The sequence below is a fragment of the Ceratotherium simum genome, chromosome 10 (assembly GCF_057802395.1).
Source record: "Ceratotherium simum simum isolate JZ-2026a chromosome 10, ASM5780239v1, whole genome shotgun sequence".
In the NCBI taxonomy this organism is placed as follows: domain Eukaryota; kingdom Metazoa; phylum Chordata; class Mammalia; order Perissodactyla; family Rhinocerotidae; genus Ceratotherium; species Ceratotherium simum.
The window spans coordinates 22,901,545-22,916,994 of NC_141909.1; the positions used below are offsets into that span (position 1 = coordinate 22,901,545).

Genomic DNA, 15,450 nt, shown 5'->3' on the forward strand with positions numbered 1-15,450 from the left:
TTTTTAATGTTCATTATGACTTTGAATATCCACTGTATCTTTTTATACATGTTTTGTAATTATCTTAAGTGTTAAGAAAAAAATGAAAATCTAATTTACCGGATAACAACTTTAAGATTAATCAACAGGACTATATTTCTATAGCTCTTAATTGATGATTTTTTTCAAAAAGTTTGAAATTTTCAGCTACGAATTTAGAATGTAAGGAAAACAAACCAAATGTAAAAATAATGATAATAAAGATGCATGATCTAGTATTTGTAAACACTTTTATTTATTACCTGTTATTTATAAAAATTTGAGCAATGCTGTATAAATTTGTAAGAAATATACCTATTTCATCATGTACATTTTCATATATCGCTTTTTTTCTCTGAAAAATGAATTTATTCACATAGCAAAACATTCCTTTTATAGGGATACCAGTCATATTGGATTAGTTAGTATAACTAATTACTTATACTAAATCTGCATATTTAAAGAGTCATGTTCTACCAGAATATGGACATGGGGACATTCCTTAGAATTAACTTTTTATTCATATTCATATAGGTATGTAATTTTTTGTGTAAAGATGCTGTAGTTACCTCTTAGAGGGATTGTGTGTCATGAGGGTAGGATCATATCACCATTTTAATTCTGTGGTATTTTCTCCCCACAGGCTTTGATTATTATTTTGAGTTTATTTTATGTATACTCAAGTGCAGAGAAAGTCATGAAGCCCCACCTAGAGTTTTTCAGTGTACAAAATGTGTCTGTTACTTTTGTCCCTTTATCCTCATTTATTCATTAATTACTTTGCCTATTGTCATAGTACTCAAGTGATGAGCAGGCTGATTAGAGCACAGTTGACCTTATTTCTCATGTCGTCTGATGTAGGTGGCTCCAGAATAAAGTAGACTTCCTTTTTGCTCCAATCAACTAATATTCTGAACTTCTAATCTAAGAGTACAAGAAAAATTACAATCTTTACCATGCAGTGTTACCACAGATGTTCCCAATTTTGGCATTTTAATTTTGAGGATTGCCATTCCCCTCATGTCAGGAGCCTCCATCAGGCTGGCCTTCTAATTCATCATCCGCTATGGGTTTCTGGGAGTTTTAGCAGAGTATGTGTAAACAATATTTTGGTCAAGTCAAAATTTATAAAATCCATTCAAGAGAGTTAGCGGTCAACATTTTTCCTCCGTGTTCTTTCTGTGGCTAAATTAGGCAGCCCTAGGCCAATCCTATAGACATTGTGTTTTGTTCATTTAATGTTCTTTGAATTTAATGCTCTAGGCAGTATATTCACTTCTAGTTTCCTACTGGTTGAATCACTGTCAATTTTCTTATAGCTAGTTGGATTTACATACTCAAAGTTCTAATCTGAGTTTTTAAGAAATTTCATTTTGTTAAACTGGAACCAATACAAAAGGGACAAAAATCTTATTTATTTTATAATCAGAAGACACATGTTGTTAGATTAAGTATAAGCTTTTTACATTCTGGCTCCACTGACTCTATAGTTAGTGAAAATTACTTCCAGAATCTGTAAATTACTTATTTTTATACGTTCCTTAATTGTTGATGTTATTATAACTTTATATCTGTTTTTCATGGGTATTTTGAGGGAGATTAGAAGAGATAAGAGTTAGGGCTTTTAGTTATGTTCATTTTAATATAAATTTTGCATTTCTTTTTTTTTTTTTTGAGGAAGATTGGCCCTGCGCTGACATCTGTTGCCAATCTCTCTCTTTTTCTTTTTTCTCCCCAAAGCCCCCGTACATAGTTGTATGTCATAGTTGTAGAGTTATATCTCTTCTACGTGGGATGCTGCCTCAGCATGGCTTGCTGAGTGGTGAACAGGTCTGCGCCCAGGATCTGACAGGGAAACCTGGGGCCGCTGAAGCGGAACGTGTGAAACCAACCACTATGCCACCAGGCTGGCCCCTGCATTTCATATTTTAACAGATTGTTTCACAACTCTGACTGCATGTTAGAGTCACATGTGGAATGTTCACATGACAGGCATACACCAAAGTCAATTAATTCAGTCAAAAGGAATGGGGCCCTGGATTGATATTTTAACAAAACTCCACAAGTGATTATAATGTGTAGCCAAGGTTGAAAATCATGGTTTTCAGGAAACATTTTTGAAGATTTGGTCTTAATATAGGCTTATTTGAAAGAAATATCACAGACAAAGAATACACTGAAATTAGAAAGCAAAAAAGAAGATTTGTTTAGAATTACCTAATGGGAAACATTCTGGCTCCAATGAAAAGGTCTCATTCTCTAAGATCACGAATAAAAAAAAGAACAAGGAATATTTTTTTTTAAGTTAGTAATAAACCCACTTTGAATCCTCTGCTATGTATATTAAATGATCTTTATCATTTTTAGTTAAAAGCCCATATAATTTTAATTTAAATTACTTTTTTGTAAATCAGTTTTGACATTTTAAAGGGGTTTGTAGAAATATTTTCAAAAATTTTTCCCTATTTGGAGTAGTAGACTATCACATGCATTAAATATATGTATATAAATATGTATATAAACAGTCATTCATTGCTTAATGATGGGAATATGTTCCGATAAATGTGTTATTAGGCACTTTTGTTGGTAGCTAATTTTGTTGTTGTGCAAACATTGTAGAGTTTACTTACACCAACCTAGATGGTATAGCTTACTACACACCTAGGCTATATGGTACTAATCTTATGGGACCACTATTGTATATGCAATCCATCATTGACTGAAACATTATGTGGCACATGACTGCATATATATCATAAATAATATGACTTTTATATTGTATAGAAATGATTTTCATTTCTGAAATTCATTATCCTCAATTCTCAAAATAAATACTTCTGTCTCAAATGCTATAGTTACATGAATGCTTTCACTAAATAAATATTGGAAAGACCATAAGCTGTCAATTACCTCCAAAATGACAAGCAAAAATGCATTCAGCCTGATTATAATTGAAATTGTTAGTACAAATGATATTTCTTAGTTTAAACTATATATAATATAGTAGTTAAGACTTTCAACTTAACGAAAAATGATCACATATCCTAGTTTGTCCAGGACAGTCCTGGTTTACATCTGCTGTCCCAAGTGTCTAAGACATTCCATGCTATAACCATTTCGCTCTCAAAAAATGTACCAATTTAGGTGATAAATCATATGATCATCTTAGTTTTAATTCCCAGAAAGGAAGCATAAAACTGGCTTAAACCTAAAAAGGAATTTTAGTGGGGCCGGCCTGGTGGCGCAAGTGGTTAAGTGGGCACGCTCCACTGTGGCAGCCTGGGGTTCGCCGGGTCGGATCCCAGGCACACACCAATAGCACTGCTTGTTAAGCCATGCTGTGGCGGCGTCCCACATAAAGTAGAGGAAGATGGGTATGGATGTTAGCCCAGGGCCAGTCTTCCTCAGCAAAAAAGAGGATGATTGGCATTGGATGTTAGCTCAAGGCTGGTCCTCCTCACACATACACACACACAAAAAATAAAATAAAATAAATAAAATAAAATAAGATAAAAAGGAATTTTAGTGACTCATGCAAGTAAAACTCCCAGAAACACTCCATTTTGCTCTGGTTTATAGTCATGCTCCATTCTGCATCCCTCCAGGAGCATAATAATGTAAACTTTTCCATTTTTAGGTTTCTCAGTGTTTTCAGTTAACCTATGGATTAGTTATAGAAGACCACCCATGAGGAATTATTTTTGACCGTGACCAAGAAACAAACAAAATAGTAGACCTGATAGAGATGATCAGTTAGAGAAGTTTGTGTCAAGTACCTCCTCATCTTAGAATATGGTAGAGTCAAGATCCTAACCAAAACCGATGGAATGAGAAATAGAAGTTTAAGTGTGTTGGAATTCTCTAGAAGGATGCTTCTTAAACTTTAATATACATGTGTATCTTGTAGATGCTGATTCAAGAAGTCTGGAGTGGGGTTCTGCAGTTCTCACTTGTACCCAGGTAATGTCCATATTGCTGGTCCATGAACCATAATTCAAGGTGCCAAGCTCTAGAAAAAAGATTCAAAAAGTTACCAAAGAAAATACGCCTGTATCTTTATAAGTCAGTATTAATGTTAACTGTTTCTTCTGAAAAAAAATTATTTGTTCTTTTTGCAACTACTACCATCTGTATTTACTCTACTCTCATTTGGTAACACAGCATGCAAATCTCTGTCTCATAAAACTCATGAAATTAGACATATTGAGGGAGATATATAGCCACAAAGGATACTGTATTTCACTCATGAATGCTTTTAGGATCTATATGCTATTAAAACTTCAAATATATTTACATAGAAAATGTACATGTTAAAGTTTCAAAATAATTCTCTGGTAGAAAGTTCAATGTGTAATAATAATCTCAATAGAAAACCAAAACTTTCTTTCATTAAAAAAAAACAGAAACTAATCTCATCTTACTTCCCTAGGAATGTAGTTACCTGCATGACTAAAATGTCTTTTATTGTCTTTTATATAAATCTAACTCTTTTCCCAAAAGCAATAGATTTTTAGTACATATAATCTTTGTCAAAATCAAGGTAAATATGTAGATTGGTCTGTTGTGAGTTTTTTGACATTTCTTCCATGACTCCATGACAAGTCACTTCCATGACTTGTAAATGAATCTAATTAACATTATTGATAGTTCTTATATTAACCAAGAAATAAGAAATAAACTTTCAGTGATTTTTCTCTAATCTAGGGTCATATATATTAACTCTGTTTATGATTCAAAATAGAAATAAAATTTTTAAGTGTTAAAATATGAAATGGACCCAAAGTATAGTAAAACTCTATGGAATATAAATTTGATTATATTACTGATTAATTTAAAACATTTCCTATTTGATGATATACACTAAAATCACATATCTATTTAAATCATTATGGCATATGAGTATGCCATACTGCAGAAGAGTAGAATTTGCCACCCCAAAATATGTCTCTTTGGCATAAGGATTATCTTGAGCTGGTTATTTTTGTGTATGTGTGAGGAAGATTAGCCCTGAGCTAACATCTGTTGCCAATCCTCCTCTTTTTTTTGTGCTGAGGAAGACTGGCCCTGGGCTAGCATCCATGCCCATCTTCCTCTACTTTATATGTGGGATGCCTCCTACAGCATGAGGTGATAAGTGGTGCATAGGTCCGTGCCCTGGATCCAAACCCATGAACCCCAGGCCGCTGAAGTGGAGCACGCAAACTTAACCACTATGCCACTGGGCCGGCCCCGATCGGCTGGTTATTTTTAAGAAACTATGGACACAGGAAAAGCTCTGAAAACCAAGTAGATATTACCCTTTTGTAAGAGACATTTACATTTATAAGGGAAATCTATTTAATAAGTCTTTCTATTTGTACCGGGAAGAGGAGGAGGATTAAATCTCTAGAAACTCTTATCAATGGAGAAGGCATGGATTTAAATCCGCATAACAACTTTACTCTTGTTTACTATGCTTTGCCGGAAAATCTGGCTCTCCCCCACTGCCATCTTTTGCCTTTAGGTGGAGATGGTATTTAGGTGATGGCTTGGGCCATTTCAGCAAGTTACTCAATTTTCCTGGGTATCTCCTATGTATACAGGAGATATACATGTTATTAAACTTCTGTTTGTTTTTCTCCTGTTAATCTGTCTTTTATTATGGGGATCGGGGGGGTGGCGTTCTCAGAAAAGAACCTAGAAGGGTAGAAGGAAAATTATTTTTCCTCCCCTACAGTGCCTAAAAGGGAATTTAGCCTGTCAACAAGTTGACACAGTTGGGTTGACACAGTATTTCAAATGTAGTCTCTAAGATTCCTGATAAAAGGAAAACCTTTATTTTCTTTTCCATTTATGTATGCCTTCTTACATTTAATGGACAAATATTCACTGTTAATTTAATAATCATAGTTGGAGTTTGAGGAGCAGAAAGTATAAAGTGGTAGCAGTGAAAACTCTGATAAATAAATGGCAAGCAATAGGACATATTGGAGCATATGAGGAAGCCATTTGGTGTAAAACTAATTTGACCTGAGCTTGTTTTTCCAAAAGGGCCTGTGGCCTTTGAACATACATTGTGTATCTGCTTTAAGCAATTAACATGTCCCAAAGACCAGAACAAATGCCCTTAAGACAAGGATGCAACTTCCCCCACATTGACATTTCCTTAAGGATAAGCATTTCTCCCTAGGCTAGGATTTGATTGCTGTGCTCATCCTGTGACCACCCAACTCAAGACAACAGACCTGCTACCTGCCATGCCCATCGAGACAGCAGACCTGCTACCTGCTGTGTCCATCAATCACTATGCTGACAGGGCAATCTGACAGGGCAATTTCATGACTATTGTAAAAGGGACATGGAAATCATATGTGATACATGCTCTTTGATGATATATAACCACACTGTACATCCCACTTCTTTGGTGCCCTTCCTTCCTTGGGGAAGGAAGGCCCTGGGCTATATGGCCCTCAAATTTGACTCATAATAAACTCACCCCAATTTTCATTTATAGATTGATTGTGGATTATTTGCATTGATAACTCCAAACAAAGACAATGAGAGTTATGATAAAGAAAGGAGAGAAGGAGGAACAGGAAGCGTAGGAGGAGAAATCACATGATTTGAATCAATGATATTCTTACATTACTGCATTTTAGTGGCCAGGCTTTTCAGTAAATGTTTAAATAAAACTCTAAAAGATCAGCTAGGAAACTCTTTGCCTTTTATTTACTTTCCTTTATTTATAAAGCGTGCATGCCTTTTCTCTCTATATTTTTATTGTGGATGATGGGAGTCACACCACATCTTGGGCATACTGGAATGCATTTGAAGACATGAAACCAGAAAGGACCAGTATTTCAACCAGAATATTAACTTTAAACTCAATTTAAGCAAAAAGAATGAACATATTTTAATGCTAACCATAAGATTCAGGTATTTAAATATTCACACAACACTGGGGAGACATAAGGGATAACTTCATTCAAGTCCTTTAGTAGATATTTTGTGATATTTGTAATAGTTTTTAAAGAAAAATTGAATGACTAATCCTGCTTTGACCACAAAACAGACTCATGCCAGGACCAAGGGAGGGGCCAGTCCACCCTACTTAGTTCCTCTCACCCCCCCACCCACATTCCAAGTCATATATAATGAGCTGGCAGCATAGAGCTAGAGCAAAGTTTCTGTCACTTCATACTGCTATTCTATCTCTACCCCTGATTACGCTAGGAGAGGGGCCACCATTTATCACGCAGCTTAAAACTCCCATAGCCTAAAGACCAGGGTCATGGAGTCCAAGGTTCAGCTTATACATTATACCCTAGTGTTGATCAGAGTGTGATGGAGCAGTAAGGTACCGACACACCTGCTACTATTTTTCTATTTGTAAAGTTTCATGATGGACGTTTTGTTCATACTAATCTAGTATCTGTGTTAGCTGGCCATTTATTCTTGATAACATGGCAATTGGTGCAGTAGGATAGTTTTTTAGAAGTAAATCAAGAGATTAGAGATCAATGACTCACCTTGGAAGTGGGAAAATCCACTCAGGGCAACATGTCCAGCCATCTAGATTGCTGGTCACTGACTGTGAGTATTATCTCAGCAAAATTCCTAGGAATGGAGGCAAAAGAATTAAGATAACTGTAGAGGAGGAAAAATAACTTTCCCTCTACTCTTCTACCATCTTGGTAGAGACATCTCTGTAATATCTGTGTTTTACAGATAAACAGGAGAAAAACAAACAGAAGTTTAATCACATGTATACTTTGTGGAGGATCAGAATTTTCCACCCAAAATGTGTCTCTTTGGCTTGAATACTTTTTTTAACTTTTTAATTTTTTTGCTGAGGAAGATTCACCGAGCTAACATCAGTGTCAATCTTCCTCTATTTTGTATGTGGGTCACTGCCACAGCATGGACACTGATGAGTGATGTAGGTCCGCACCTGGGAATCAAACCTCAGCCACCGAAGCAGAGGACACCTAACTTAACCACTAGGCTATGGGGCTAGACCCTGGCTTGATTATTTTTAAGAACAAAAGACTCAGAAAGAAACTTGGAACTTCCCCCTAACTAGCTAAAAGAATTTAAGATAGAAGGCATATCCCAGGAAAGGGCTAATACCATAAGATAAATATAGTATAATATAAACTAGGTGTGATAGACAAGAAGGCACTAGCAAGCCCATTTTTATCAAAGTTGTCTCTCAGATTTCATTGTCTATAGATGGCCCAGCAAACATTTGTTTATCAAGCATTTGCTTTTCTATCTCCATGTAAATTGCCTTCCTTCCCTTTGAAGTCCCAAACCACTACCCCCAACATCCTCTTTTGTCTTTAGTTGAAGATGGTATTTAAGGTGGTGGCTTCTGCCATTTTGGTGAGTTACTCAGTTTTCCTGAGTTTTTCCCACATATACCTGTTATTAAACTTTGTTTGATTTTCTTCTGTTATTCTGTCTCATGTCAATTTAATTCTTAGACCATCAGAAAGACCTAGAGGGTACAGGAGTAGTTCTTTCTCCCCTACAACCTCCTGTGTACATGAGAGATACCTAACTCCTTGAAATGGGCCAAGCCATCACCTTAAATACCTTCTTAAGCTAAAGACAAAAGATGTTGGGAGGGAAAGCCAGTTATGGGAGATTTTCAGGCAAAGCACAGTAACCGAGTGTATGGTTGTTACATAGATTTAAGTCCCTGCCTTCTCCACTGATAAGAATTTCTATAGATTTAGTTATCTTTCTCTTCCTGGTACAGAGGGGCAGACATCCTTACAAATGGAGATTTCCCTTATAAATATAAATGTGTCTTACAAAAGGGTAGCTTCTGTTATTTTTCAGAGTTTTTCCTAAATTTGCTGTTTCTTAAAAATAATCAGACTAAAGTAATCCTTATGCCAAAGAGGGATCTATTGGAGTGGTAAATTCTGCTCCCCTTCATCACCTTGAATAGAATTTGATCATTGTTATTAACGACCTTGGAGTAAGTTGCTTAGGAGGGTCAACTTCACTTGGTAGAATGCCGAATTAAAAGTACTAATTGAATCACACACACACACACACAGACACACATCCAGACACATTATGTGAGCCCACTTTGCAATCGATGAAGGATTGCACACAACATGAGATAGAAGGAACACTGGAGAAAGGTACAGAATATTGAGTCAATAGATGATGAAGACTCTAACAATTGTATCGCTTTCCTATGAGATTGGGAGAGTAAAGTAGCCAGTCTGATAGGATAGCCCCTGAGTTATTGCTGGCTGACTACCACTTGGAAACCCAGAATAATTTGATTACTCACATATTGAGTCCGAAGCATTGGCTGTCCAACTGCAGATGTCATTACACACAGTGTTAGCATTGAAACAACTATTTACTATTGGGACATCCAGGTATCATTCACTCTTGAGATGGAAATTTTTTCGTTCTCCAAGCAACACAAAAATGTATTTGCTATCTCATAGCCCTTACCTTCCAGAGAGTAAGGGGTCAATATAGCCCAGGAATAACCAAATCATAGACAAATTGTATTGGCCTAACATTCACCGTTCCCTGGCAGGCTGACTTGAGTCACTTTCTTAATGTTGAATACAGCCATCCCACGCAGAGTCTCTTTGCTTTCAGATGTATGCAAGTAACGCTGCAGTTGGAGGTGGTGGAGGTGGTGGTAATATTTGAGTGGGACATTATTCCAAAGAATATTGAGGGCTCACTGTGGAGGCAGGAACATGCTTAGCCCAAGCAGAGTATCGGCCAGACTTACAGGAAAATTGATATCCCAGGAAAGGCCCTCGATCTATGATCAATGGGCAGTTGGTATATACATAAAAGACCTCCTGATAACATTGCCATGACCTTGTGAGTAACAAAATCAATAGGGATGCTGCTTCATTTCTGTCCTCTCAATCTTATATAAGAATATTTATCGTGGCCCACCCAAACTAAAACATAAAGGGAAAGAAATTTTGTGAAACAATAGTTCAGAATAACCACATTTACATCTTACAAAGCAAACTCATTAACCTTTCTCTACCACCTTGTCAGTGACAAGTCTCACAAGCTTTATAATTTGAAATGGTAAGAATTGTTGGTGGATTGTAATGCTTAGAGGCTCCCATTTGGGATCCCGGAAGTGGGCTAAGATGTCAGTTTTTCTTGTGCTAAACTGATCGCATGCAGACTAGCATCCCAGAAAAAGAAGTTGGTACCCTGCAAAGCTCCAAGGAAACTGGCTATGGCCCATTTATACCTGAGTGAGATACAAAGTACTGCAAAGTTTTGAATCCAACCCCTCAAACATGCAAGAAGGAGTTGGTGCTACTCTAATCACAAATACTGATATGGCAAATCATGCTGGTTCTTGTCACATCATACTGATGGTGATGGCAACACTCATGCCAAGCCCCTGATCCTATCAGATGACTTCTACTCTTGCCCATAGTCACAAACACTGAGCTGGAAGGTTTGGGGTTCAGTGAAGCTTTACCACTTGATATTTGCTTCCGTATCTCAGGCTTTGAGTACACTCTCACAGAAGCCCTTGTTTCCTAATTATGAATTTCCAATCCCTCACAGCCTTCTGGTTAGGAGTGTAATTTCCAGCCCTGCTAGACTGCTGTGCACTGCCCAAGACATGATAGAATAAGAAGATATCTCACATCTGCCACCGCTCCTATTGCCACGAGTTTCCTGACGGATGTTGCTGCACCTGGTCTACAGTGCAGAGTTTACACAACACATGTATCACTTTGTTATATTTTAAATGCAATCTATAAGGATGGGCAGTGACTCGAACTGTAAAATCAATGTAAGGAAAACATATATAACATATATAGAATATTTAAAATGAATATATAAAAAATTAAAGTTAATATGTTTGCTATTAAAAAGATCTTATGAATTAATTAGAAAAGACGAAGTTCTAAATAGAAAAGTAAGCAAAGGGCATGAAAAGTTAATTTATGAAAGAAGAAAAATAAAGTGTTAATAATTAGTTGAATTGTTCAAACTCGTTAATAAGCAAAAGATACAAACTTAGCATAATGAAAGATTTCCACATTTGTTTCTCAAAAGGCTCCCCTGTTGAAGAGATTATCCTTAACGTCTTTTTCTAGCCATTTGGAAATTTTATGGTTTATATTGCACTCATTAATACATATAAAATATATGAAGAAATTAGATAAGTTAAAAAAACTATATTAATATTTAAAACAATTTTTCCAAATAGTTATATAATCATGTTTATTGCATTTCACAATTAATTAAAATTAACTTTCTCATTGTTATTATATTTCATTTGTCGAACTAATTTGGGGAAATTTTTTAATCTAAAAACTAAGTTTTGGTATTTAATTTAGTATTAGTATTTAATTTAGTATTTAATACATATCCCTTCTTCTACCTAACTTATTTGTTTATTCCTACAGATCCTGTGCATTTTTAAAATAAATCCATTATTAGATATTTTAAATTTTTTGATATTTAATTTATTGAAAACATATAATACATTTCAACTCTGTAAATATTAGCTATATATTTGCATGTGTGCCTGTCTCTTTATATATGCATTTTTTATCATACATCTTACAGAACTTCTCTCCTTGCTTCTATGATTTTAGATTTTAGATTTTTCTCTTGTATTTTCAAGTGTTGAGGAAGAAGAAATCTTCCTCTACACTTCTAAGTTCTTCTAGTTGGTCTAATAATCAAATTGACATGAGACAGATTAACAGGAGAAAATCAAATTTAATTTCACATATATGGGGGCTTCATAAGAATATGAGGTCCATAGGAAGTCAGGCAATTGAGGCTTAAATGCCATCCAGAGCTAAGGAGAAGCGGGTAGGAGTCTGGAGGAGGAAGATAATTCGCAGGGAGATGGGAAGAGCAAATGTTTGACTAACAAATGTTTGCCATGCCATGAAGAAACAAAGGGGCACAGATAGAGATGTGAACAAACAGGCCTTGCTAATTTCCCACCAGTTTACCACACATAGCACCTATTCTTTGTAGTTGTATCTGGTGATAGCTCTCTTCGTGTTACTGCTACAGGCTCCCTACCTAAACTCTTTTAGGCAGTTAAGGGGGTAGTAAAAAGAAAAATTTCCTAAGTCTTTTGCTTCTTAAAAATAATAAGCCTTGTGGTTAAGTGCACGTGTTCTGCTACTGGCAGCCCAGGTTCGGATCCCGGGCGCGCACCGACGCACCGCTTCTCTGGCCATGCTGAGGCCGCGTCCCACATATAGCAAGTAGGAGGATGTGCAACTATGACGTACAGCTATCTACTGGGGCTTTGGGGATTAAAAAAGGAGGAGGATTGGCAATAGATGTTAGCTCAGAGGTGGTCTTCCTCAGCAAAAAGGGGAGGATTAGCACGGATTAGCTAATCAATGCTAATTAGCACGGATTAGCTCAGGGCTGATCTTCCTCAAAAAAAAAAATAATAATAGTAATAATAATAAGCCTAAAATAATCCTCATGCCAAAGAGACTCATCTTGAGGGTGGCAAATCTTGTCCCCTACACAAGGAAGACAATAATTTTATTTATAAATAATGATAATAATTTCTATGTTTTTAAACAAGTTTTCCTTTCATGTCTATTCTTATGCTATTTCATTGGCCAGCAGTTTTTAAAACATATATGAAAAATAAAGGCCAGGGCAAATATTTCTGATTGCTGACTTTGATAGGGATATCTCTGTTGTTTCACAGTTAAACATTATGTTAATTGTTTACTTGAGAACCATTTTATGTTTAGCTCTTCTTTACTAAATCAGTTCTCAATAATGAGCAGTCTTTTTAATTCCTTCATTTCGAAGTGCATCTTCATATTATCTTGACAGTCATTAAGTTTTTCTTTCTTCATTATTACTTGTGCAAGTTTCTCCCTCTGGGAATATTTTGGGAAACTTGATTGTGGTTTCTTCTAGTAGTTTAATCTAAAATAAATGTATTTTCTCTGCTAATTCAGTGTCGTTCCCTCTTTAAAATTTGTAATGTATTTTCATAAGTCTCACTAGTTGTTGTCGCTGTTGCTACCTTATTCATGAAGGATCCTGGTAACGTTGCTTCCTCTTGTTGTAACCACTCTCTTAGGAAAGAAGGACCCATCTCATTATGCAGAATATCTCTTGTGCTATTTGCCTGTGCTCCATCTGCTCTCGTTCCAAGTTTGGCAATATTAATGAGACCCTGATAAGATCTTTTCCACACATCCACTCTGCTATTTAATGAGAGTCAGAATTTTAAGATGCTCCATTTGTCTTTTTCCAACATATCCTGTTCCGTATGTGCTACATCTAGCATTCTCAGCTGGCTGTTTCTTGTTAAGGATGGCTTCCTTCCTTCTTTCCAGCACTAATTAATTTTTGCCCTTGTCCTATCTTTGTCATTTCCCAAGGAATATACAGATGAGAGTGTATGCTACCAAGCTTACATTTTCTTTATACTCTAGAAAAAAATATCTTTTAGTCAAAAGAAAGCGTGCCAAATAAACAGTTTTGTGCCCAGCATTTAAACTAGTATATTCCCATGAAAGGTATGGTTAATGTGTTTGTCTTAGGAAAGTAATCACTGAATATCAATGTTTTCATTTAGTATTTTCCAGAAAGTCACTTGGGGCATCTTGTGGTTTTGAATATTTTGTCAAAGTGTCACACCAGAGCCACCAAAGACAGTTATGTGTTCCCAGAGAGCCCTGGACAAAATAAGCAAGCCTATTTGTTAAAATGCAAGTGGATCCCAATAATAGGAGCTCACAAATTGTTACTAGTCACTGATTTTGAAGACCATTATCTCACACAAAAAGCTAAATCTATAACAAAAAAAGGAAAGGAATCATACTTGCCAGAAAACATGTTTTAAAAGTTTAGAATAAGGCACTAAATGATTCTTGATTTTCTTATGAAGGAAAAAAATCCCTTCCAGTTAGACACATTTTCCTTGTACTAACACTTGACTGATTGATAGATTCCATATATGACCACTGTAAAATAATACAAACATTTACAATACAGTGTTACTGATAACGTACCTCTTAATCTCAAGTTCTTGTACCTCATGCACAGCAAGCCAAACACTGAGACATCGGTGCTTGGACATGGAGAAAGGCTCGTTCGAGTTGGCCTAGATGAGAAGGTAGGAGCATGGATTCACTCAAATCCACCCTAACAAGAGCAGAAATCAAGGGGGTTTTATAGAGCTACAGAGCTTGGCAGGAGGAGCTTGAGAGAAACAAAGGGATCCCTCCTGATAAGCCCCTGGGCAATCTACAATGATTGTTGGGGTCGCCATCTGGTGATTGCAACGTCCCTGAAGACATTCTCTTTCTTTTGCAAAACAAACTGACAAATCATTGAGATCTTTTCTTGTTTAACTTGAGTCACCCCTCAAGTTAAACAAGAAAACAGGAAATTGACAAGATTCATCTATGTCTGTGTTGGGAACAAGGTCAAAAGGCAATCATGTTCTTACTGAATATCTACAGGAACCCTCAGGTACCTGGCTTTATTACTTCTCATATCTTTAATAATCATGGAGAAAAACTAAGCATTTGTACCTTTGCTTTAGGAGAAAACTTTCATATATAAATTCAAACTACACAAATACAGCATGGTACTATTTTTATTTCATATGTATTTACACCTAAAGTTTATAAATCATTATAAATCAAATAGATTAAGTTATTCACAATATTTAAAATAAAGCATGCTTAAATTTATTGAAAAAAATCATTGCTTCTCTTTCTAGGTGAAGGATAGTAGAGATAGCACCTATTTTCTCGGAATTAAACAACTGCATTATATCAACTTGAACTATATAAACAGGAAATTTGAAAAATGCTTAGTGAATTAAACAATAGAATACAATTGGATGCATGAAAATCAAACCTGTCTGTTTTTAGCAATTTCATTTTTTTTTAAGTCACTAACTTAAGTATTTAGTGGAGAAAATTTTTGCAAACAATATCTGGGCTCTGTTTATTCACCTCTAATCAAAGTACTGAAATTCTTTGAATGAAGAAAGTGGGTTAAAAACATTTAAAGTTGATTACCACATTCTCACCCTATTGTTAATCACCCTTGGATATAAGCAAGAGATAAGATACAATCTAAGTAGTGTAGCAAAGGTGAAATTTCTAATTTTTTCTGCTGTTGGGAACCTCTGAGATTCTGTTTTCTTTATTTCCACTTCACCAATGTGGAGAGCAATTGTACGTATTGTAGAAGGATCTGAGGTGGAGCTGGACTCCAACAGTTACTAGCTTGGGCAAATTATATATCTGAGGCCCAGTTTTCACAGAGTTTTTTTGGCAAGGAGAATAATAACTTTTTCCATTTGGTTATTAGAATGAGATGATACTTATAAACCCTTGAGTCTGTGTTTGGTACTTAACTAGCACTGGTAGTAATAATAGAAATGGGTGAAATTGGGCTTCACAT

The 15,450-nt window shown here is 35.8% G+C and overlaps 1 long non-coding RNA gene across 1 annotated transcript; it reads right to left on the reverse strand.

The window, feature by feature from the left end:
• Positions 1–2,396: 2,396 nt before the first annotated feature.
• Positions 2,397–14,170, reverse strand: LOC147916076 (uncharacterized). Its single transcript, XR_015553330.1, has 3 exons — positions 14,043–14,170; positions 7,527–7,614; positions 2,397–4,027 (listed from the first exon to the last, which is right to left on the reverse strand). It is a non-coding gene; the product is annotated as an uncharacterized LOC147916076 (long non-coding RNA).
• Between the last annotated feature and the right edge of the window lie 1,280 nt (positions 14,171–15,450).